General features: G+C 39.0%; 1 protein-coding gene across 1 annotated transcript in view; it reads right to left on the bottom strand.

Moving 5' to 3' along the window:
* Positions 1-25,789, bottom strand: part of LOC141243039 (complement C1q subcomponent subunit B-like) — a 102,723-nt gene extending 76,934 nt beyond the window's left edge. Inside the window, exon 1 of the mRNA XM_073668887.1 lies at positions 25,644-25,789. The gene's annotated coding sequence lies outside the window, so the exon portion shown is untranslated. The remainder of the gene's footprint in view (positions 1-25,643) is intronic.
* Between the last annotated feature and the right edge of the window lie 488 nt (positions 25,790-26,277).

Genomic DNA, 26,277 nt, shown 5'->3' with positions numbered 1-26,277 from the left:
TATATAGAGTCATTACAGGCAGAGGGATCTATTATATAGAGTCATTACACACAGAGGGATCTATTATATAGAGTCATTCCACACAGAGGGATCTATTATATAGAGTCATTCCATGCAGAGGGATCTATTATATAGAGTCATTCCACACAGAGGGATCTATTATATAGAGTCATTCCACACAGAGGGATCTATTATATAGAGTCATTCCACACAGAGGGATCTATTATATAGAGTCATTCCACACAGAGGGATCTATTATATAGAGTCATTCCACACAGAGCGATCTATTATATAGAGTCATTCCACACAGAGGGATCTATTATATAGAGTCATTACACACAGAGCGATCTATTATATAGAGTCATTACACACTGAGTGATCTATTATATAGAGTCATTACACACAGAGTGATCTATTATATAGTGTCATTATACACAGAGGGATCTATTATATAGAGTCATTACACACAGAGGGATCTATTATATAGAGTCATTCCACACAGAGGGATCTATCATATAGAGTCATTCCACACAGAGGGATCTATTATATAGAGTCATTCCACGCAGAGGGATCTATTATATAGAGTCATTCCACACAGAGGGATCTATTATATAGAGTCATTCCACACAGAGGGATCTATTATATAGAGTAATTCCACACAGAGGGATCTATTATATAGAGTCATTCCACACAGAGGGATCTATTATATAGAGTCATTCCACGCAGAGGGATCTATTATATAGAGTCATTCCACACAGAGGGATCTATTATATAGAGTCATTCCACACAGTGATCTATTATATAGAGTCATTACACACAGAGCCATCTATTATATAGAGTCATTACACACAGAGCGATCTATTATATAGAGTCATTACACACAGAGGGATCTATTATATAGAATCATTCCACGCAGCGCGATCTATTATATAGAGTCATTATACACAGAGGGATCTATTATATAGAGTCATTACACACAGAGGGATCTATGATATAGAGTCATTACACACAGAGTGATCTATTATATAGTGTCATTACACACAGAGGGATCTATTATATAGAGTCATTACACACAGAGCGATCTATTATATAGAGTCATTACACACTGAGTGATCTATTATATAGAGTCATTACACACAGAGTGATCTATTATATAGTGTCATTATACACCGAGGGATCTATTATATAGAGTCATTACACACAGAGGGATCTATTATATAGAGTCATTACACACAGAGGGATCTATTATATAGAGTCATTACAGGCAGAGGGATCTATTATATAGAGTCATTACAGGCAGAGGAATCTATTATATAGAGTCATTACACACAAAGGGATCTATTATATAGAGTCATTACACACAGAGGGATCTATTATATAGAGTCATTACAGGCAGAGGGATCTATTATATAGAGTCATTACACACAGAGGGATCTATTATATAGAGTCATTCCACACAGAGGGATCTATTATATAGAGTCATTCCATGCAGAGGGATCTATTATATAGAGTCATTCCACACAGAGGGATCTATTATATAGAGTCATTCCACACAGAGGGATCTATTATATAGAGTCATTCCACACAGAGGGATCTATTATATAGAGTCATTCCACACAGAGGGATCTATTATATAGAGTCATTCCACACAGAGCGATCTATTATATAGAGTCATTCCACACAGAGGGATCTATTATATAGAGTCATTCCACACAGAGGGATCTATTATATAGAGTCATTCCACACAGAGGGATCTATTATATAGAGTCATTCCACGCAGCGCGATCTATTATATAGAGTCATTACACACAGAGGGATCTATTATATAAAGCCATTACACACAGAGGGATCTATTATAAAGAGTCATTACACTCACAGGGATCTATTATATAGAGCCATTACACGCAGAGGGATCTATTATATAGAGTCATTACACACAGAGGGATCTATTATATAGAGTCATTACACACAGTGATCTATTATATATAGTCATTACACACTGAGGGATCTATTATATAGAGTCATTACACACAGAGGGATCTATTATATAGACTCATTACACAGAGGGATCTATTATATAGACTCATTACACAGAGGGATCTATTATATAGAGTCATTACACACAGAGGGATCTATTATATAGAGTCATTACACACAGAGGGATCTATTATATAGAGTCATTACTCGCAGAGGAATCTATTATATAGAGTCATTACACACAGAGGGATCTACTATATAGATCCATTACACACAGAGGAATCTATTATATAGAGTAATTACACACAGAGGGATCTATTATAAAGAGTCATTACACACAGAGCGATCTATTATATAGAGTCATTACACACAGAGGGATCTATTATATAGAGTCATTACACACAGAGGGATCTATTATATAGAGTCATTACACACAGAGGGATCTACTATATATAGTCATTACACACAGAGGGATCTATTATATAGAGTCTTACACACAGAGGGATCTATTATATAGAGACATTACACGCAGAGGGATCTATTATATAGAGTCATTACACACAGAGGGATCTATTATATATAGTCATTACACACAGAGGGATCTATTATATAGAGTCATTACACGCAGAGGGATCTATTATATAGAGTCATTACAGGCAGAGGGATCTATTATATAGAGTCATTACAGGCAGAGGGATCTATTATATAGAGTCATTACACGCAGAGGGATCTATTCTATAGAGTCATTACACGCAGAGGGATCTATTCTATAGAGTCATTACACGCAGAGGGATCTATTCTATAGAGTCATTACACGCAGAGGGATCTATTCTATAGAGTCATTACTCGCAGAGGGATCTATTCTATAGAGTCATTACACGCAGAGGGATCTATTCTATAGAGTCATTACACGCAGAGGGATCTATTCTATAGAGTCATTACACGCAGAGGGATCTATTATATAGAGTCATTCCACACAGAGGGATCTATTATATAGAGTCATTCCACACAGAGGGGTCTATTATATAGAGTCATTCCACACAGAGGGATCTATTATATAGAGTCATTACACACAGAGGGATCTATTATATAGAGTCATTCCACACAGAGGGATCTATTATATAGAGTCATTCCACACAGAGGGATCTATTATATAGAGTCATTCCACGCAGAGGGATCTATTATATAGAGTCATTACACACAGAGGGATCTATAATATAGAGTCATTACACACAGAGTGATCTATTATATAGAGTCATTACACACAGAGCCATCTATTATATAGAGTCATTACACACAGAGGGATCTATTATATAGAATCATTCCACGCAGCGCGATCTATTATATAGAGTCATTATACACAGAGGGATCTATTATATAGAGTCATTACACACAGAGGGATCTATTATATAGAGTCATTACACACAGAGTGATCTATTATATAGTGTCATTACACACAGAGGGATCTATTATATAGAGTCATTACACACAGAGCGATCTATTATATAGAGTCATTACACACTGAGTGATCTATTATATAGAGTCATTACACACAGAGTGATCTATTATATAGTGTCATTATACACAGAGGGATCTATTATATAGAGTCATTACACACAGAGGGATCTATTATATAGAGTCATTACACACAGAGGGATCTATTATATAGAGTCATTACAGGCAGAGGGATCTATTATATAGAGTCATTACAGGCAGAGGGATCTATTATATAGAGTCATTACACACAGAGGGATCTATTATATAGAGTCATTACACACAGAGGGATCTATTATATAGAGTCATTACAGGCAGAGGGATCTATTATATAGAGTCATTACACACAGAGGGATCTATTATATAGAGTCATTACACACAGAGGGATCTATTATATAGAGTCATTACACGCAGAGGGATCTATTATATAGAGTCATTACAGGCAGAGGAATCTATTATATAGAGTCATTACACACAGAGGGATCTATTATATAGAGTCATTACACACAGAGGGATCTATTATATAGAGTCATTACACACAGAGGGATCTATTATATAGAGTCATTACACACAGAGGGATCTATTATATAGAGTCATTACACACAGAGGGATCTATTATATAGAGTCATTACACACAGAGGGATCTATTATATAGAGTCATTACACACAGAGGGATCTATTATATAGAGTCATTACACACAGAGGGATCTATTCTATAGAGTCATTACACGCAGAGGGATCTATTCTATAGAGTCATTACACGCAGAGGGATCTATTATATAGAGTCATTCCACACAGAGGGATCTATTATATAGAGTCATTCCACACAGAGGGGTCTATTATATAGAGTCATTCCACACAGAGGGATCTATTTTATAGAGTCATTCCACACAGAGGGATCTATTATATAGAGTCATTCCACACAGAGGAATCTATTATATAGAGTCATTCCACACAGAGGGATCTATTATATAGAGTCATTCCACGCAGAGGGATCTATTATATAGAGTCATTACACACAGAGGGATCTATAATATAGAGTCATTACACACAGAGTGATCTATTATATAGAGTCATTACACACAGAGCCATCTATTATATAGAGTCATTACACACAGAGCGATCTATTATATAGAGTCATTACACACAGAGGGATCTATTATATAGAGTCATTACACACAGAGGGATCTATTATATAGAGTCATTACACACAGAGGGATCTATTATATAGAATCATTCCACGCAGCGCGATCTATTATATAGAGTCATTATACACAGAGGGATCTATTATATAGAGTCATTACACACAGAGGGATCTATTATATAGAGTCATTACACACAGAGTGATCTATTATATAGTGTCATTACACACAGAGGGATCTATTATATAGAGTCATTACACACAGAGCGATCTATTATATAGAGTCATTACACACTGAGTGATCTATTATATAGAGTCATTACACACAGAGGGATCTATTATATAGAGTCATTACACACAGAGGGATCTATTATATAGAGTCATTACAGGCAGAGGGATCTATTATATAGAGTCATTACAGGCAAAGGGATCTATTATATAGAGTCATTACACACAGAGGGATCTATTATATAGAGTCATTACACACAGAGGGATCTATTATATAGAGTCATTACAGGCAGAGGGATCTATTATATAGAGTCATTACACACAGAGGGATCTATTATATAGAGTCATTACACGCAGAGGGATCTATTATATAGAGTCATTACACGCAGAGGGATCTATTATATAGAGTCATTACAGGCAGAGGGATCTATTATATAGAGTCATTACACAGAGAGGGATCTATTCTATAGAGTCATTACACGCAGAGGGATCTATTCTATAGAGTCATTACACGCAGAGGGATCTATTATATAGAGTCATTACACACAGAGGGATCTATTATATAGAGTCATTACACACAGAGGGATCTATTATATAGAGTCATTACACACAGAGGGATCTATTATATAGAGTCATTACACACAGAGCGATCTATTATATAGAGTCATTACACACAGAGGGATCTATTATATAGAGTCATTACACACAGAGGGATCTATTATATAGAGTCATTACACACAGAGGGATCTATTATATAGAGTCATTACACACAGAGGGATCTATTATATATAGTCATTACACACAGAGGGATCTATTATATAGAGTCATTACACACAGAGGGATCTATTATATAGAGTCATTACACACAGAGGGATCTATTATATATAGTCATTACACACAGAGGGATCTATTATATAGAGTCATTACACGCAGAGGAATCTATTATATAGAGTCATTACACACAGAGGGATCCATTATATAGAGTCATTACACGCAGAGGGATCTATTATATAGAGTCATTACACGCAGAGGGATCTATTATATAGAGTCATTACACGCAAGGGATCTATTATATAGAGTCATTACACGCAGAGGGATCTATTATATAGAGTCATTACACGCAGAGGGATCTATTATATAGAGTCATTACACGCAGAGGGATCTATTCTATAGAGTCATTACACGCAGAGGGATCTATTCTATAGAGTCATTACACGCAGAGGGATCTATTCTATGGAGTCATTACACGCAGAGGGATCTATTCTATAGAGTCATTACACACAGAGGGATCTATTATATAGAGTCATTACACGCAGAGGGATCTATTCTATAGAGTCATTACACGCAGAGGGATCTATTCTATAGAGTCATTCCACACAGAGGGATCTATTATATAGAGTCATTCCACACAGAGGGGTCTATTATATAGAGTCATTCCACACAGAGGGATCTATTATATAGAGTCATTCCACACAGAGGGATCTATTATATAGAGTCATTCCACACAGAGGGATCTATTATATAGAGTCATTCCACACAGAGGGATCTATTATATAGAGTCATTCCACGCAGCGCGATCTATTATATAGAGTCATTACACACAGAGGGATCTATTATATAGAATCATTCCACGCAGCGCGATCTATTATATAGAGTCATTACACACAGAGGGATCCATTATATAGAGCCATTACACACAGAGGGATCTATTATAAAGAGTCATTCCACGCAGCGCGATCTATTATATAGAGTCGTTACACGCAGAGGGATCTATTATATAGAGTCATTACACGCAGAGGGATCTATTCTATAGAGTCACTACACGCAGAGGGATCTATTCTATAGAGTCATTACACGCAGAGGGATCTATTATATAGAGTCATAACACGCAGAGGGATCTATTATATAGAGTCATTACACGCAGAGGGATCTATTATATAGAGTCATTACACGCAGAGGGATCTATTATATAGAGTCATTACAGGCAGAGGGATCTATTATATAGAGTCATTACACGCAGAGGGATCTATTATATAGAGTCATTACACGCAGAGGGATCTATTATATAGAGTCATTACACGCAGAGGGATCCATTATATAGAGTCATTACACGCAGAGGGATCCATTATATAGAGTCATTACACGCAGAGGGATCTATTATATAGAGTCATTACACGCAGAGGGATCTATTATATAGAGTCATTACATGCAGAGGGATCTATTATATAGAGTCATTACACACAGAGGGATCTATTATATAGAGTCATTACACACAGAGGGATCTATTATATAGAGTCATTACACACAGAGGGATCTAAAATATAGAGTCATTACACACACAGAGGGATCTATTATATAGAGTCATTACACACAGAGGGATCTATTATATAGAGTCATTACACGCAGAGGGATCTATTATATAGAGTCATTCCACACAGAGGGATCTATTATATAGAGTCATTCCACGCAGAGGGATCTATTATATAGAGTCATTCCACACAGAGGGATCTATTATATAGAGTCATTCCACACAGAGGGATCTATTATATAGAGTCATTCCACGCAGAGGGATCTATTATATAGAGTCATAACACACAGAGGGATCTATTATATAGTCATTCCACACAGAGGGATCTATTATTTAGAGTCATTCCACACAGAGGGATCTATTATATAGAGTCATTCCACACAGAGGGATCTATTATATAGAGTCATTCCACACAGAGGGATCTATTATATAGAGTCATTCCACACAGAGGGATCTATTATATAGAGTCATTCCACACAGAGGGATCTATCATATAGAGTCATTCCACACAGAGGGATCTATTATATAGAGTCATTCCACGCAGCGCGATCTATTATATAGAGTCATTACACACAGAGGGATCTATTATATAAAGCCATTACACACAGAGGGATCTATTATAAAGAGTCATTACACTCACAGGGATCTATTATATAGAGCCATTACACGCAGAGGGATCTATTATATAGAGTCATTACACACAGAGGGATCTATTATATAGAGTCATTACACACAGTGATCTATTATATAGAGTCATTACAGACAGAAGGAGCTATTATATAGAGTCATTACACACAGAGGGATCTATTATATAGAGTCATTACACACAGAGGGATCTATTATATAGACTCATTACACAGAGGGATCTATTATATAGAGTCATTACACACAGAGGGATCTATTATATAGAGTCATTATACACAGAGGGATCTATTATATAGAGTCATTACTCGCAGAGGAATCTATTATATAGAGTCATTACACACAGAGGGATCTACTATATAGAGCCATTACACACAGAGGAATCTATTATATAGAGTAATTACACACAGAGGGATCTATTATAAAGAGTCATTACACACAGAGCGATCTATTATATAGAGTCATTACACACAGAGGGATCTATTATATAGAGTCATTACACACAGAGGGATCTATTATATAGAGTCATTACACACAGAGGGATCTACTATATATAGTCATTACACACAGAGGGATCTATTATATAGAGTCTTACACACAGAGGGATCTATTATATAGAGACATTACACGCAGAGGGATCTATTATATAGAGTCATTACACACAGAGGGATCTATTATATATAGTCATTACACACAGAGGGATCTATTATATAGAGTCATTACACGCAGAGGGATCTATTATATAGAGTCATTACAGGCAGAGGGATCTATTATATAGAGTCATTACAGGCAGAGGGATATATTATGTAGAGTCATTACACGCAGAGGGATCTATTATATAGAGTCATTACACGCAGAGGGATCTATTCTATAGAGTCATTACACGCAGAGGGATCTATTCTATAGAGTCATTACACGCAGAGGGATCTATTCTATAGAGTCATTACTCGCAGAGGGATCTATTCTATAGAGTCATTACACGCAGAGGGATCTATTCTATAGAGTCATTACACGCAGAGGGATCTATTCTATAGAGGCATTACACGCAGAGGGATCTATTATATAGAGTCATTCCACACAGAGGGATCTATTATATAGAGTCATTCCACACAGAGGGGTCTATTATAAAGAGTCATTCCACACAGAGGGATCTATTATATAGAGTCATTACACACAGAGGGATCTATTATATAGAGTCATTCCACACAGAGGGATCTATTATATAGAGTCATTCCACGCAGAGGGATCTATTATATAGAGTCATTCCACACAGAGGGATCTATTATATAGAGTCATTCCACACAGTGATCTATTATATAGAGTCATTACACACAGAGCCATCTATTATATAGAGTCATTACACACAGAGCGATCTATTATATAGAGTCATTACACACAGAGGGATCTATTATATAGAATCATTCCACGCAGCGCGATCTATTATATAGAGTCATTATACACAGAGGGATCTATTATATAGAGTCATTACACACAGAGGGATCTATTATATAGAGTCATTACACACAGAGTGATCTATTATATAGTGTCATTACACACAGAGGGATCTATTATATAGAGTCATTACACACAGAGCGATCTATTATATAGAGTCATTACACACTGAGTGATCTATTATATAGAGTCATTACACACAGAGTGATCTATTATATAGTGTCATTATACACAGAGGGATCTATTATATAGAGTCATTACACACAGAGGGATCTATTATATAGAGTCATTACACACAGAGGGATCTATTATATAGAGTCATTACAGGCAGAGGGATCTATTATATAGAGTCATTACAGGCAGAGGGATCTATTATATAGAGTCATTACACACAAAGGGATCTATTATATAGAGTCATTCCATGCAGAGGGATCTATTATATAGAGTCATTCCACACAGAGGGATCTATTATATAGAGTCATTCCACACAGAGGGATCTATTATATAGAGTCATTCCACACAGAGGGATCTATTATATAGAGTCATTCCACACAGAGGGATCTATTATATAGAGTCATTCCACACAGATCGATCTATTATATAGAGTCATTCCACACAGAGGGATCTATTATATAGAGTCATTCCACACAGAGGGATCTATTATATAGAGTCATTCCACACAGAGGGATCTATTATATAGAGTCATTCCACGCAGCGCGATCTATTATATAGAGTCATTACACACAGAGGGATCTATTATATAAAGCCATTACACACAGAGGGATCTATTATAAAGAGTCATTACACTCACAGGGATCTATTATATAGAGCCATTACACGCAGAGGGATCTATTATATAGAGTCATTACACACAGAGGGATCTATTATATAGAGTCATTACACACAGTGATCTATTATATATAGTCATTACACACTGAGGGATCTATTATATAGAGTCATTACACACAGAGGGATCTATTATATAGACTCATTACACAGAGGGATCTATTATATAGACTCATTACACAGAGGGATCTATTATATAGAGTCATTACACACAGAGGGATCTATTATATAGAGTCATTACACACAGAGGGATCTATTATATAGAGTCATTACTCGCAGAGGAATCTATTATATAGAGTCATTACACACAGAGGGATCTACTATATAGATCCATTACACACAGAGGAATCTATTATATAGAGTAATTACACACAGAGGGATCTATTATAAAGAGTCATTACACACAGAGCGATCTATTATATAGAGTCATTACACACAGAGGGATCTATTATATAGAGTCATTACACACAGAGGGATCTATTATATAGAGTCATTACACACAGAGGGATCTACTATATATAGTCATTACACACAGAGGGATCTATTATATAGAGTCTTACACACAGAGGGATCTATTATATAGAGACATTACACGCAGAGGGATCTATTATATAGAGTCATTACACACAGAGGGATCTATTATATATAGTCATTACACACAGAGGGATCTATTATATAGAGTCATTACACGCAGAGGGATCTATTATATAGAGTCATTACAGGCAGAGGGATCTATTATATAGAGTCATTACAGGCAGAGGGATCTATTATATAGAGTCATTACACGCAGAGGGATCTATTCTATAGAGTCATTACACGCAGAGGGATCTATTCTATAGAGTCATTACACGCAGAGGGATCTATTCTATAGAGTCATTACACGCAGAGGGATCTATTCTATAGAGTCATTACTCGCAGAGGGATCTATTCTATAGAGTCATTACACACAGAGGGATCTATTCTATAGAGTCATTACACGCAGAGGGATCTATTCTATAGAGTCATTACACGCAGAGGGATCTATTATATAGAGTCATTCCACACAGAGGGATCTATTATATAGAGTCATTCCACACAGAGGGGTCTATTATATAGAGTCATTCCACACAGAGGGATCTATTATATAGAGTCATTACACACAGAGGGATCTATTATATAGAGTCATTCCACACAGAGGGATCTATTATATAGAGTCATTCCACACAGAGGGATCTATTATATAGAGTCATTCCACGCAGAGGGATCTATTATATAGAGTCATTACACACAGAGGGATCTATAATATAGAGTCATTACACACAGAGTGATCTATTATATAGAGTCATTACACACAGAGCCATCTATTATATAGAGTCATTACACACAGAGGGATCTATTATATAGAATCATTCCACGCAGCGCGATCTATTATATAGAGTCATTATACACAGAGGGATCTATTATATAGAGTCATTACACACAGAGGGATCTATTATATAGAGTCATTACACACAGAGTGATCTATTATATAGTGTCATTACACACAGAGGGATCTATTATATAGAGTCATTACACACAGAGCGATCTATTATATAGAGTCATTACACACTGAGTGATCTATTATATAGAGTCATTACACACAGAGGGATCTATTATATAGAGTCATTACACACAGAGGGATCTACTATATATAGTCATTACACACAGAGGGATCTATTATATAGTCTTACACACAGAGGGATCTATTATATAGAGACATTACACGCAGAGGGATCTATTATATAGAGTCATTACACACAGAGGGATCTATTATATATAGTCATTACACACAGAGGGATCTATTATATAGAGTCATTACACGCAGAGGGATCTATTATATAGAGTCATTACAGGCAGAGGGATCTATTATATAGAGTCATTACAGGCAGAGGGATCTATTATATAGAGTCATTACACGCAGAGGGATCTATTCTATAGAGTCATTACACGCAGAGGGATCTATTCTATAGAGTCATTACACGCAGAGGGATCTATTCTATAGAGTCATTACACGCAGAGGGATCTATTCTATAGAGTCATTACTCGCAGAGGGATCTATTCTATAGAGTCATTACACACAGAGGGATCTATTCTATAGAGTCATTACACGCAGAGGGATCTATTCTATAGAGTCATTACACGCAGAGGGATCTATTATATAGAGTCATTCCACACAGAGGGATCTATTATATAGAGTCATTCCACACAGAGGGGTCTATTATATAGAGTCATTCCACACAGAGGGATCTATTATATAGAGTCATTACACACAGAGGGATCTATTATATAGAGTCATTCCACACAGAGGGATCTATTATATAGAGTCATTCCACACAGAGGGATCTATTATATAGAGTCATTCCACGCAGAGGGATCTATTATATAGAGTCATTACACACAGAGGGATCTATAATATAGAGTCATTACACACAGAGTGATCTATTATATAGAGTCATTACACACAGAGGGATCTATTATATAGACTCATTACACAGAGGGATCTATTATATAGAGTCATTACACACAGAGGGATCTATTATATAGAGTCATTATACACAGAGGGATCTATTATATAGAGTCATTACTCGCAGAGGAATCTATTATATAGAGTCATTACACACAGAGGGATCTACTATATAGAGCCATTACACACAGAGGAATCTATTATATAGAGTAATTACACACAGAGGGATCTATTATAAAGAGTCATTACACACAGAGCGATCTATTATATAGAGTCATTACACACAGAGGGATCTATTATATAGAGTCATTACACACAGAGGGATCTATTATATAGAGTCATTACACACAGAGGGATCTACTATATATAGTCATTACACACAGAGGGATCTATTATATAGAGTCTTACACACAGAGGGATCTATTATATAGAGACATTACACGCAGAGGGATCTATTATATAGAGTCATTACACACAGAGGGATCTATTATATATAGTCATTACACACAGAGGGATCTATTATATAGAGTCATTACACGCAGAGGGATCTATTATATAGAGTCATTACAGGCAGAGGGATCTATTATATAGAGTCATTACAGGCAGAGGGATATATTATGTAGAGTCATTACACGCAGAGGGATCTATTATATAGAGTCATTACACGCAGAGGGATCTATTCTATAGAGTCATTACACGCAGAGGGATCTATTCTATAGAGTCATTACACGCAGAGGGATCTATTCTATAGAGTCATTACTCGCAGAGGGATCTATTCTATAGAGTCATTACACGCAGAGGGATCTATTCTATAGAGTCATTACACGCAGAGGGATCTATTCTATAGAGGCATTACACGCAGAGGGATCTATTATATAGAGTCATTCCACACAGAGGGATCTATTATATAGAGTCATTCCACACAGAGGGGTCTATTATAAAGAGTCATTCCACACAGAGGGATCTATTATATAGAGTCATTACACACAGAGGGATCTATTATATAGAGTCATTCCACACAGAGGGATCTATTATATAGAGTCATTCCACGCAGAGGGATCTATTATATAGAGTCATTCCACACAGAGGGATCTATTATATAGAGTCATTCCACACAGTGATCTATTATATAGAGTCATTACACACAGAGCCATCTATTATATAGAGTCATTACACACAGAGCGATCTATTATATAGAGTCATTACACACAGAGGGATCTATTATATAGAATCATTCCACGCAGCGCGATCTATTATATAGAGTCATTATACACAGAGGGATCTATTATATAGAGTCATTACACACAGAGGGATCTATTATATAGAGTCATTACACACAGAGTGATCTATTATATAGTGTCATTACACACAGAGGGATCTATTATATAGAGTCATTACACACAGAGCGATCTATTATATAGAGTCATTACACACTGAGTGATCTATTATATAGAGTCATTACACACAGAGTGATCTATTATATAGTGTCATTATACACAGAGGGATCTATTATATAGAGTCATTACACACAGAGGGATCTATTATATAGAGTCATTACACACAGAGGGATCTATTATATAGAGTCATTACAGGCAGAGGGATCTATTATATAGAGTCATTACAGGCAGAGGGATCTATTATATAGAGTCATTACACACAAAGGGATCTATTATATAGAGTCATTCCATGCAGAGGGATCTATTATATAGAGTCATTCCACACAGAGGGATCTATTATATAGAGTCATTCCACACAGAGGGATCTATTATATAGAGTCATTCCACACAGAGGGATCTATTATATAGAGTCATTCCACACAGAGGGATCTATTATATAGAGTCATTCCACACAGAGCGATCTATTATATAGAGTCATTCCACACAGAGGGATCTATTATATAGAGTCATTCCACACAGAGGGATCTATTATATAGAGTCATTCCACACAGAGGGATCTATTATATAGAGTCATTCCACGCAGCGCGATCTATTATATAGAGTCATTACACACAGAGGGATCTATTATATAAAGCCATTACACACAGAGGGATCTATTATAAAGAGTCATTACACTCACAGGGATCTATTATATAGAGCCATTACACGCAGAGGGATCTATTATATAGAGTCATTACACACAGAGGGATCTATTATATAGAGTCATTACACACAGTGATCTATTATATATAGTCATTACACACTGAGGGATCTATTATATAGAGTCATTACACACAGAGGGATCTATTATATAGACTCATTACACAGAGGGATCTATTATATAGACTCATTACACAGAGGGATCTATTATATAGAGTCATTACACACAGAGGGATCTATTATATAGAGTCATTACACACAGAGGGATCTATTATATAGAGTCATTACTCGCAGAGGAATCTATTATATAGAGTCATTACACACAGAGGGATCTACTATATAGATCCATTACACACAGAGGAATCTATTATATAGAGTAATTACACACAGAGGGATCTATTATAAAGAGTCATTACACACAGAGCGATCTATTATATAGAGTCATTACACACAGAGGGATCTATTATATAGAGTCATTACACACAGAGGGATCTATTATATAGAGTCATTACACACAGAGGGATCTACTATATATAGTCATTACACACAGAGGGATCTATTATATAGAGTCTTACACACAGAGGGATCTATTATATAGAGACATTACACGCAGAGGGATCTATTATATAGAGTCATTACACACAGAGGGATCTATTATATATAGTCATTACACACAGAGGGATCTATTATATAGAGTCATTACACGCAGAGGGATCTATTATATAGAGTCATTACAGGCAGAGGGATCTATTATATAGAGTCATTACAGGCAGAGGGATCTATTATATAGAGTCATTACACGCAGAGGGATCTATTCTATAGAGTCATTACACGCAGAGGGATCTATTCTATAGAGTCATTACATGCAGAGGGATCTATTCTATAGAGTCATTACACGCAGAGGGATCTATTCTATAGAGTCATTACTCGCAGAGGGATCTATTCTATAGAGTCATTACACACAGAGGGATCTATTCTATAGAGTCATTACACGCAGAGGGATCTATTCTATAGAGTCATTACACGCAGAGGGATCTATTATATAGAGTCATTCCACACAGAGGGATCTATTATATAGAGTCATTCCACACAGAGGGGTCTATTATATAGAGTCATTCCACACAGAGGGATCTATTATATAGAGTCATTACACACAGAGGGATCTATTATATAGAGTCATTCCACACAGAGGGATCTATTATATAGAGTCATTCCACACAGAGGGATCTATTATATAGAGTCATTCCACGCAGAGGGATCTATTATATAGAGTCATTACACACAGAGGGATCTATAATATAGAGTCATTACACACAGAGTGATCTATTATATAGAGTCATTACACACAGAGCCATCTATTATATAGAGTCATTACACACAGAGGGATCTATTATATAGAATCATTCCACGCAGCGCGATCTATTATATAGAGTCATTATACACAGAGGGATCTATTATATAGAGTCATTACACACAGAGGGATCTATTATATAGAGTCATTACACACAGAGTGATCTATTATATAGTGTCATTACACACAGAGGGATCTATTATATAGAGTCATTACACACAGAGCGATCTATTATATAGAGTCATTACACACTGAGTGATCTATTATATAGAGTCATTACACACAGAGGGATCTATTATATAGAGTCATTACACACAGAGGGATCTACTATATATAGTCATTACACACAGAGGGATCTATTATATAGAGTCTTACACACAGAGGGATCTATTATATAGAGACATTACACGCAGAGGGATCTATTATATAGAGTCATTACACACAGAGGGATCTATTATATATAGTCATTACACACAGAGGGATCTATTATATAGAGTCATTACACGCAGAGGGATCTATTATATAGAGTCATTACAGGCAGAGGGATCTATTATATAGAGTCATTACAGGCAGAGGGATCTATTATATAGAGTCATTACACGCAGAGGGATCTATTCTATAGAGTCATTACACGCAGAGGGATCTATTCTATAGAGTCATTACACGCAGAGGGATCTATTCTATAGAGTCATTACACGCAGAGGGATCTATTCTATAGAGTCATTACTCGCAGAGGGATCTATTCTATAGAGTCATTACACACAGAGGGATCTATTCTATAGAGTCATTACACGCAGAGGGATCTATTCTATAGAGTCATTACACGCAGAGGGATCTATTATATAGAGTCATTCCACACAGAGGGATCTATTATATAGAGTCATTCCACACAGAGGGGTCTATTATATAGAGTCATTCCACACAGAGGGATCTATTATATAGAGTCATTACACACAGAGGGATCTATTATATAGAGTCATTCCACACAGAGGGATCTATTATATAGAGTCATTCCACACAGAGGGATCTATTATATAGAGTCATTCCACGCAGAGGGATCTATTATATAGAGTCATTACACACAGAGGGATCTATAATATAGAGTCATTACACACAGAGTGATCTATTATATAGAGTCATTACACACAGAGCCATCTATTATATAGAGTCATTACACACAGAGGGATCTATTATATAGAATCATTCCACGCAGCGCGATCTATTATATAGAGTCATTATACACAGAGGGATCTATTATATAGAGTCATTACACACAGAGGGATCTATTATATAGAGTCATTACACACAGAGTGATCTATTATATAGTGTCATTACACACAGAGGGATCTATTATATAGAGTCATTACACACAGAGCGATCTATTATATAGAGTCATTACACACTGAGTGATCTATTATATAGAGTCATTACACACAGAGTGATCTATTATATAGTGTCATTATACACAGAGGGATCTATTATATAGAGTCATTACACACAGAGGGATCTATTATATAGAGTCATTACACACAGAGGGATCTATTATATAGAGTCATTACAGGCAGAGGGATCTATTATATAGAGTCATTACAGGCAGAGGGATCTATTATATAGAGTCATTACACACAGAGGGATCTATTATATAGAGTCATTACACACAGAGGGATCTATTATATAGAGTCATTACAGGCAGAGGGATCTATTATATAGAGTCATTACACACAGAGGGATCTATTATATAGAGTCATTACACACAGAGGGATCTATTATATAGAGTCATTACACGCAGAGGGATCTATTATATAGAGTCATTACAGGCAGAGGAATCTATTATATAGAGTCATTACACACAGAGGGATCTATTATATAGAGTCATTACACACAGAGGGATCTATTATATAGAGTCATTACACACAGAGGGATCTATTATATAGAGTCATTACACACAGAGGGATCTATTATATAGAGTCATTACACACAGAGGGATCTATTATATAGAGTCATTACACACAGAGGGATCTATTATATAGAGTCATTACACACAGAGGGATCTATTATATAGAGTCATTACACACAGAGGGATCTATTCTATAGAGTCATTACACGCAGAGGGATCTATTCTATAGAGTCATTACACGCAGAGGGATCTATTATATAGAGTCATTCCACACAGAGGGATCTATTATATAGAGTCATTCCACACAGAGGGGTCTATTATATAGAGTCATTCCACACAGAGGGATCTATTATATAGAGTCATTACACACAGAGGGATCTATTATATAGAGTCATTCCACACAGAGGAATCTATTATATAGAGTCATTCCACACAGAGGGATCTATTATATAGAGTCATTCCACGCAGAGGGATCTATTATATAGAGTCATTACACACAGAGGGATCTATAATATAGAGTCATTACACACAGAGTGATCTATTATATAGAGTCATTACACACAGAGCCATCTATTATATAGAGTCATTACACACAGAGCGATCTATTATATAGAGTCATTACACACAGAGGGATCTATTATATAGAGTCATTACACACAGAGGGATCTATTATATAGAGTCATTACACACAGAGGGATCTATTATATAGAATCATTCCACGCAGAGGGATCTATTATATAGAGTCATTACACACAGAGGGATCTATTATATAGAGTCATTACACACAGAGTGATCTATTATATAGTGTCATTACACACAGAGCGATCTATTATATAGAGTCATTACACACAGAGGGATCTATTATATAGAGTCATTACACACAGAGGGATCTATTATATAGAGTCATTACACACAGAGCGATCTATTATATAGAGTCATTATACACAGAGGGATCTATTATATAGAGTCATTACACACAGAGGGATCTATTATATAGAGTCATTACACACAGAGTGATCTATTATATAGTGTCATTACACACAGAGGGATCTATTATATAGAGTCATTACACACAGAGCGATCTATTATATAGAGTCATTACACACTGAGTGATCTATTATATAGAGTCATTACACACAGAGGGATCTATTATATAGAGTCATTACACACAGAGGGATCTATTATATAGAGTCATTACAGGCAGAGGGATCTATTATATAGAGTCATTACAGGCAAAGGGATCTATTATATAGAGTCATTACACACAGAGGGATCTATTATATAGAGTCATTACACACAGAGGGATCTATTATATAGAGTCATTACAGGCAGAGGGATCTATTATATAGAGTCATTACACACAGAGGGATCTATTATATAGAGTCATTACACGCAGAGGGATCTATTATATAGAGTCATTACACGCAGAGGGATCTATTATATAGAGTCATTACAGGCAGAGGGATCTATTATATAGAGTCATTACACCCAGAGGGATCTATTATATAGAGTCATTACACACAGAGGGATCTATTATATAGAGTCATTACACACAGAGGGATCTATTATATAGAGTCATTACACACATAGGGATCTATTATATAGAGTCATTACACACAGAGGGATCTATTATATAGAGTCATTACACACAGAGGGATCTATTATATAGAGTCATTACACACAGAGGGATCTATTATATAGAGTCATTACACACAGAGGGATCTATTATATAGAGTCATTACACACAGAGCGATCTATTATATAGAGTCATTACACACAGAGGGATCTATTATATAGAGTCATTACACACAGAGGGATCTATTATATAGAGTCATTACACACAGAGGGATCTATTATATAGAGTCATTACACACAGAGGGATCTATTATATAGAGTCATTACACACAGAGGGATCTATTATATAGAGTCATTACACACAGAGGGATCTATTATATAGAGTCATTACACACAGAGGGATCTATTTCAGCCATTGAAAACACAAAAGTCATTATCTCAGTAAATTAGAATACTTTATAACAACAGGTTTGATTGTGGAGCCTACTGAAACAGACTAAGGGACTTTTGCAGGTGTTTTTTGTTAATTATGAAAAATAATAACAATAATCTTCATCGATAATGAAAAAAATAGTCATTTTTAATGTGTTTTTTTTTTTTAAATAATAAAGATCACAAACCAGCAAAAAGTGTTTTTTTTTTCAGAAGAAGCCAGAGAGAGAAAATGCTCCAAAACCGCAGAGTTCAGCAGAGTCTTCAGAGCTCAGAGAGCGGAGACCTCATGGAGTCACATCCACTCTGCTTGGACATTTAGACCTTGTTCACATGTAGCGTAAATGCCGCGTGTTTTTTGTGGCTTCTCTTGCACAAAATTCTGCTGTTTAACTGTCCAAGCAAAGGGGATGTGATTTCATGAGAAGGGCGCCCCCTGTGGTCTGAAAACGCCGGTGAACGCTGCGGTTTTGGTGCTTTTTTCTCTCTCGTCTTCTTGTGGAGCCTAAAAAAAAAAACGCAGGTAAAAAACTGCAGAAACTTTATTAAGAATCAAAGCTTTTCTGTATATAAAAAACACATTAAAAAGGCGTCTTCACATCTGCACCAGAATCGCATCAAATAAGGGAGAAGATGGTTATTGTGGAGTCTGGTGCGGATCCTGCAGTATTTCTGCACCGTGTGAACACGGCCACAGACGCCGGATGTCGTATAGTGACGCCACATAGAGATGAGAAAGATCTGGCGGCTCCGACTGCGAATGAAGGAGAAAGAAATAATCCGAGAGATGAGCCGGACGCACAGAGGACGTCGCTGCGGCCCGGGGGGATCAGCAGCCGCCGGGGGCTCCGGGAGGTGAGAGATTCACGGCCTACGTCCACCCGCCGGGGACCAGAGACCCAGGAACCATCCGCCCGTCTCTAGACTCATCTGTCCTGGACACAGTGGACAGTCCTGGATTCTACGCCCTGCAGTCTCGAGCGTCTGCTGTGTGTCCCTCACTGCTAGCGCCCCTCTGACAACTCCTCCTGCCAGGCGCATGGCCAAAAGTTACCACGGGCGCAATACACACGCCACATGATCTGACCCTCTTTCTTTTCTTCAAAATTTGGGCGGTCTGACACAGCACCCACTAGACACACACTAGACACACATGCACAGAACACACACTAGACACACATGCACAGAACACACACTAGACACACATGCACAGAACACACACTGGACACACATGCACAGAACACACACTGGACACACATGCACAGAACACACACTGGACACACATGCACAGCACACACACTAGACACACATGCACAGAACACACACTGGACACACATGCACAGCACACACACTAGACACACATGCACAGAACACACACTGGACACACATGCACAGAACACACACTGGACACACATGCACAGCACACACACTAGACACACATGCACAGAACACACACTAGACACACATGCACAGCACACACACTAGACACACATGCACAGCATACACAGGACACACATTAGACGCACATGCACAGCACACACACTAGACACACATGCACAGCATACACAGGGCACACACAAGACACACATGCACAGCACACACACATGCACAGAACACACACTAGACACACATGCACAGCATACACAGGACACACATTAGACGCACATGCACAGCACACACACTAGACACACATGCACAGCACACACACATGCACAGAACACACACTAGACACACATGCACAGCATACACAGGGCACACACTAGACACACATGCACAGCACACACACATGCACAGCACACACACTAGACACACATGCACAGCATACACAGGACACACTAGACGCACATGCACAGCACACACACTAGACACACATGCACAGCATACACAGGGCACACACTAGACACACATGCACAGCACACACACATGCACAGAACACACACTAGACACACATGCACAGCATACACAGGACACACATTAGACGCACATGCACAGCACACACACTAGACACACATGCACAGCACACACAGGGCACACACTAGACACACATGCACAGCACACACATGCACATCATACACAGGACACACATTAGACACACATGCACAGCACACACACTAGACACACATGCACAGCATACACAGGACACACACTAGACACACATGCACAGCACACACACTAGACACACATGCACAGCACACACAGGACACACACTAGACACACACTAGACACACATGCACAGCACACACACATGCACAGCATACACAGGACACACATTAGACGCACATGCACAGCACACACACTAGACACACATGCACAGCATACACAGGACACACACTAGACACACATGCACAGCACACACACTAGACACACATGCACAGCACACACAGGACACACACTAGACACACACTAGACACACATGCACAGCACACACACTAGACACACATGCACAGCAGACACAGGACACACACTAGACACACATGCACAGCACACACACTAGACACACATGCACAGCACACACACTAGACACACATGCACAGCACACACAGGACACACACTAGACACACATGCACAGCACACACACTAGACACACATGCACAGCACACACACTAGACACACATGCACAGCAAACACAGCACACACACTAAACACACATGCACAGCACACACACCAGACACATGCACAGCATACACAGGACACACACTAGACACACATGCACAGCACACACTAGACACACATGCACAGCACACACTAGACACACATGCACAGCATGCACACTAGACACACATGCACAGCATACACAGGACACACACTAGACAGACATGCACAGCACACACACTAGACACACATGCACAGCATAAACAGGGCACACACTAGACACACATGCACAGCACACACACATGCACAGCATACACAGGACACACATGCACAGAACACACACTAGACACATATGCACAGAACACACACATGCACAGCATACACAGGACACACATGCACAGAACACACACTAGACACACATGCACAGAACACACACTAGACACACATGCACAGCACACACACTAGACACACATACACAGCACACACACTGGACACACATGCACAGCACACACACTAGACACACATGCACAGCATACACAGGGCACACACTAGACACACATGCACAGCACACACACATGCACAGCATACACAGGACACACATTAGACGCACATGCACAGCACACACACTAGACACACATGCACAGCATACACAGGGCACACACTAGACACACATGCACAGCACACACACATGCACAGAACACACACTAGACACACATGCACAGCATACACAGGACACACATTAGACGCACATGCACAGCACACACACTAGACACACATGCACAGCACACACAGGGCACACACTAGACACACATGCACAGCATACACAGGGCACACACTAGACACACATGCACAGCACACACACATGCACAGCACACACACTAGACACACATGCACAGCATACACAGGACACACACTAGACACACATGCACAGCACACACACATGCACAGAACACACACTAGACACACATGCACAGCATACACAGGACACACATTAGACGCACATGCACAGCACACACACTAGACACACATGCACAGCACACACAGGGCACACACTAGACACACATGCACAGCACACACATGCACATCATACACAGGACACACATTAGACACACATGCACAGCACACACTAGACACACATGCACAGCACACACTAGACACACATGCACAGCATGCACACTAGACACACATGCACAGCATACACAGGACACACACTAGACACACATGCACAGCACACACACATGCATAGCACACACACTAGACACACATGCACAGCATACACAGGACACACACTAGACACACAGGCACAGCACACACACTAGACACACATGCACAGCACACACAGGACACACACTAGACACACACTAGACACACATGCACAGCACACACACTAGACACACATGCACAGCACACACAGGACACACACTAGACACACATGCACAGCACACACACTAGACACACATGCACAGCACACACACTAGACACACATGCACAGCAAACACAGCACACACACTAAACACACATGCACAGCATACACAGGACACACACTAGACACACATGCACAGCACACACTAGACACACATGCACAGCACACACTAGACACACATGCACAGCATGCACACTAGACACACATGCACAGCATACACAGGACACACACTAGACACACATGCACAGCACACACACTAGACACACATGCACAGCATAAACAGGGCACACACTAGACACACATGCACAGCACACACACATGCACAGCATACACAGGACACACATGCACAGCACACACACTAGACACACATGCACAGCATACACAGGACTCACACTAGACACACATGCACAGCACACACATATGCACAGCATACACCGGACACACATGCACAGCACACACACTAGACACACATGCACAGCATACACAGGACTCACACTAGACACACATGCACAGCACACACATATGCACAGCATACACAGGACACACATTAGACACACATGCACAGCACACACACATGCACAGCACACACACTAGACACACATGCACAGCATACACAGGACACACACTAGACACAAGCATGCACAGCACACACACTAGACACACATGCACAGCACACACAGGACACACACTAAACACACATGCACAGCACACACAGTAGACACACATGCACAGCACACACACTAGACACACATTCTCAGCAGACACAGCACACACACATTCTCAGCACGCACAGCACACACATTAGACACACATGCACAGCACACACACTAGACACCCATGCACAGCATACACAGGACACACACTAGATACACATGCACAGCACATACACTAGACACCCATGCACAGCATACACAGGACACACACTAGATACACATGCACAGCACACACAGCACACACACTAGACACACATGCACAGCACACACAGGACACACACTAGACACACATGCACAGCAAACACAGGACACACACTAGACACACATGCACAGGACACACACTAGACACACATGCACAGCACACACAGGACACACACTAGACACACATGCACAGCACACACACTAGACACACATGTCACATGCACAGCACACACACTAGACACACATTCTCAGCAGACACAGCACACACATTAGACACACATTCTCAGCACACACATTAGACACACATTCACAGCACACACATTAGACACACATGCACAGCACACACATTAGACACACATTCACAGCACACACACATTCACAGCACACACATTAGACACACATGCACAGCACACACATTAGACACACATGCACAACACACACATTAGACACACATGCACAGCATACACACACACTAGTCAGCACTCTGCAGGTTAGATATTACTGTTTCTCGGTGGTAGCGCTCCCCTGATAAACCTCTCATGTTCCCGATGAGGGGCTCCTCATTATGGTGGGCTCATTCCCAGCATTTCTGTATTCTGTGAAACCTCGGATGAATTGGACACATATGCTTTTATGGCGCAGTTTCCCTCACCGCACCGCTAATTATCTGCTCTCTAATATAGAGGAACAAGAAGTGGGGTCTGACAGTTGCCAGCAGGGATCCAGGGATCTCAGCACCCCACATGCCCTTCTTATGGTGGGGACTGGGACCCCACAGAGAAGTAGCCCTTACCTTGCTGTCTGGACCTTGTGGCGAGGTTCGGAGAAGTTGTGAATCTGGATGAACATGAGCCTGAGAACATACCGAAAGCAGAAGTGTCAGCGGAGCCAGGGACGGGCGGAGGGGGCGCTCAGGACTTCCTCGAGATCTCCGCTTCCTCTTCACCCACAGCCAAAGAAAAGGGATGAATCAGATCTGGTGCTTCTAAAAATGAGACTGGGACTTTTAGGATTGCTACTTCCTGTAGGTGGCGCTAGAGTTCTAGTCTCTTCCCCTCTGTCAGGCAAAATGTATTTTTGTCCTAGTTTTAAAAATGTTGACAGGACAGCCAGAGATGTCTTAAATCTCAATCCCTGTTCACTTGGAAGGGACCTCCATAGAAATCTACTCTTGCTTCCCCCAAACAAGGAATTTTTATAACTGTCATAAACCTCAGCCAAAAGCAAGCATACTGATCTACACTGGATTTTCCCTCCAAAGCCCTATTGTGTAACTGTACAAACTTTTAATGTCGAGTTTAATAATGCTCATTTGTCACAAACACGTGGACCACATTTTTGGGATGCTCACCTTTTTCCAGTTATGATGGTGTATCATTCATAACTGGGAAATCACCAGAAACCTAGGAAATGGGGTCTGAGCTTCT

This window comes from Phyllobates terribilis, unplaced genomic scaffold (genome assembly GCF_046119375.1).
Source record: "Phyllobates terribilis strain yellow unplaced genomic scaffold, ASM4611937v1 Scaffold_1106__1_contigs__length_416464, whole genome shotgun sequence".
NCBI lineage: Eukaryota > Metazoa > Chordata > Amphibia > Anura > Dendrobatidae > Phyllobates > Phyllobates terribilis.
Note: the sequence above shows the minus strand (reverse complement) of the source record. Positions and strands in the feature narration are given on the sequence as shown.